The 3,650-nt window shown below is 41.1% G+C and overlaps 1 pseudogene; it reads right to left on the bottom strand.

Moving 5' to 3' along the window:
- Window positions 1-206: 206 nt before the first annotated feature.
- LOC124851953 lies at window positions 207-3,200 on the bottom strand (annotated as a pseudogene).
- Between the last annotated feature and the right edge of the window lie 450 nt (window positions 3,201-3,650).

Raw genomic sequence — 3,650 nt, 5'->3', positions numbered from 1 at the left:
GAAATTCAATGTAAGGTGAACGTGTATATTCTCTCTATGTATGATGTACTTACAGACATACAGTGGACATACAGCAGTGTTAATCTCATCCACATCATGTCCCTCTTATCTCCATATGTTGTGTCTAGTGCCCTTTCCCCTGCCATTCACAATACAATCATCTAAAGTAGTGGTATATTGTATTTATTTCAGTATATGCGAGAGTATTTGCCACAAAAATGTTTTATTTGCATATATATCAGTTGCACAAAATCAATTACAATCCTTTTGGATCATCACATGAGCACAAACCTTCCCTCTTCGTCACCATTTAGTTTTAGACTCAGAAAGTGTATTTACAACATTCTCCACAGTGAAGCACAAACGTCCCACTAAAGGAACAATACACAGCAACACACAAGTCGTCATTTTTTCATAAATCCTGTGTAGATTACACAATATAGTATCATTTATTTTTACTTTGTGCTTTTTCTTTACTTTTCTTTATCATTATTATTATTGTAAGTTACAGAGTGTCTACTTTTGTATACAGCCACACTAATGGTATATTCTGCCCAAGACATGTTAAACAACAAATCATTTTAGATTATGCAGTTTAGTAAAGTGACATAAAACATCATGGGCAGCACAAGGGTAAATAAATTGAAAAAGAAAGGAGCAAAACTGAGGAAGCAGAATCCCATGTAAGAAATAATAGTGCGAAGAATAATCAACTCCCCTATCTGATGTGCTTGTTGGTATTTAGAATCAGCATCTGAGTTGGGTTTCTGATGGCTCTCAGAGACTTCATCCTCCCTCCTTAATGAAATCATCATCTCATGCTTCTCTTGAGTCATCTCAACAGTTTTGAGCATATCAGCTCCAGATTTGTCGTGTCCACACCAGAGGCTCATCACCGACTCAAAAGAGGCCGATGGCTGTTGAGAAATCTACAAATTTCAGGAGTTTGAACAGACGGTGTGGCATGAGAAGACCAGTTGGGAGAGAAATGAGCCCTGAGAGGATGTCAGTGCTGACTTCCCAGGTGCTCAGCATCACCTGCAGCTTCCTTACTCTCCGAAAGTTTATGATCCAATGAAAGGAAGAGGCAGGCACAGTCAGCTGGGTAAATTCAGACCAGATTTCAAGTCCCTGGGGAGTGGAGGGATGCAGGATGTAGTGCTGTCCCATGTAAAAGACTAACCTGTTGGCAGGGGGTCCAGAAGAGGGCCTGCAGTGTTCTTCAGGTGGTTCAGCAACAGTCTTTCAAATTACTTCATTACTACAAATGTAGGGTTCTTTGGTAATCAGGAGGATAATGTTAGAAATCAATACAAACAGCGAAAGGATGAGAAAGCTAAGAACCAATCTAGGAAGTTTTGCCGCAGCTTGGGAATTTCCTGTTGCCCCATGATCCCAGACTTTAGAACCAGCACACTCTGAGGGGGTTATGATCTGCTGCCTTACTAAATTTGTATTCAAAATATGCTTTCGCGGGCACAGACGTACTCATAGTGTAAATATGAGTCATGTTTTCTGCATCATAGAAAGACAGCTTCTTTGATAGGCAGTCTAGGTAAATCCCAATCTTCTGTGGTCTTCCTGTCAATGTTAACTGTGTGTGATCTGATGTGACATAATTGTTTTGATTATAGCTCAAGTAATGTTTTCCTAATCCTACTTTCCAATAGTCCCGTTCTCAACCTCTAATTCCCAGTAATGCTGCCCTGAGGTGAAGTCATTGGAGCTGAATGCAGAAGCAACCCGTACTGAGGTGTCCTCCTGCAAGAGACCTTTACTACAAGATAGTGAACGTTGCTGGAGTATGAGCTTGTATTCTGTACAGGCCTGTTACCGCAACTCGGCTCTTTGATGATTATGGGACTATACATCAAATTCCTCCCGCCATTAGACACTGTTATGTTCTTCATGCCACTTTTGAGTGACAGAAGTTCCGCTCGGGGCTGAACGACCTGAAGCATCTCCTTCCACATGAAGAACTGCAGGTGACTTTCATACGGCCTCAAAGAGAGAGAGTCATTAACCACTTTTAACTCATTGGCTCTGGGTCTGAATAAATGTTCCGGAGTCCTCGCCTTTTTTCTCAGTCCAGCTCTTTACGAACCTCTCAGAATCTGTGATTTCCAGAACACACGCCATGTTTTCCTCCAGCACTCTGCTCTCAGTCAAAGCAGTTTCCATGGTATTTAATGTGTCGCCATTTCCTCCAGAGCATTTTTCTCTTTGAGTTTCAGGTCATTTTGATCTCATCTTCTCTCTTCCATAGAAACTGGTGCATCTCCTTAAACTGTGTGCTGATCTGGGTCGTCAGCTGCTGAGCCTTGTCTTTGGTTTTGCTATCTCCCCCTCTGTGTGTTGGCCAGCCTCTCTGTAGCATTGATATCATCAGCAATTCGTTGCACATATGCCGCCAACTTCTCCCTCAAATGTGCGGCTGCTTCTTTGACTGGTTTAAACTTGTGCCCTTGATGTTTCTCTCCGTCACGGCATATGATACAAACTAACTGCTGATCAGTGACGCAGAACAGCTTCAGCCTTTCTTCATGTTCATGGCACAACCATTCATCAACCTTTTAAATCAATAATCAAATAAAAAATGTATCATGTTACAATACAAAGACAGAGAGCAAAATCAATGACACAAATGTGGGGCTGCAATTAGCTAATTATTTTCACCAAATTATCTCAGCTTATCATCTGGTTAAATTAAAATAAATTGTGATTTTTTTTTGTGATATCTTCAAAATGCTTGTTTTAACCTATATGCCCAGTTTCATCAACAGCGATAAAGGACAAAGAAAATTAGCAAATCTTCATATTTGCTCAAAACCAGGAAATGGTATCTTTAAAAAATGACTAGAAAAGTGATTAAATTCTCAAAATAATCGACTAATGGTTGCATCCCATTGCAGTGATAACTGATTAAAAAGGTGACAGACTTACCTCTTTGACATTTTCATGCTCTCTCCTCAACCCTCGACTTCTCTTTCAACAAGACTTTTCAAACTGTGATTGGTTGGAAGACATTTCCCCGTTTCTGGAACATCTGCTCGACACTGTGGACACTGGCGCTGTGAACTCAGAGAACGATTAATACATTCTCTGCAGAAAGAGTGGCCACATAGAAGCATTACAGGATCCTTGAAGAATGTCAGACAGATGGAACAATTCAAATCCTCTGTGTAAGAAGCAGACGCCATGGCTCCGTTTGCTCTCCCTTGCTCTGTCAAAACCAGCGTAAACCGGGCGAAGCAAGTTCATACTTTCACTTCTGTTTCCTCAGAACCGCCACACCCTGTGGTGATGTCACTTTGAGCTGAGGTTCACTGCAAGATTAGATGAGCTCTGTTATGTGACACAAGTAAAAGCTCACCACTAGATTTGTCAACAGCACACAAGGCTTGACAGTTGTTTATCTGACAACACAACAACAATACAAAAGTGTAGTGTCACACGCTATTGAGAAGTTAAGGTTTTCAGGAAATGCAGATGTGCAGATTTAGTACAACACGAACTTCCGCTGTGGGTTTTCAAAATAAAACCCATAGAGTAAAACTATGGTTGCAGTCCCAAGTTTAACAGGAATTAAACAATAAACACAAGTGAGTCATTTACACTTGTAGCCAGGTGCGCGCTTCCCCGCTGCCGCG

The sequence above is a fragment of the Hippoglossus stenolepis genome, chromosome 6 (assembly GCF_022539355.2).
Source record: "Hippoglossus stenolepis isolate QCI-W04-F060 chromosome 6, HSTE1.2, whole genome shotgun sequence".
In the NCBI taxonomy this organism is placed as follows: Eukaryota; Metazoa; Chordata; class Actinopteri; order Pleuronectiformes; family Pleuronectidae; genus Hippoglossus; species Hippoglossus stenolepis.
The sequence above is the reverse complement of the archived record's forward strand: the minus strand, read 5'-3'. Positions and strand labels throughout refer to the sequence as shown.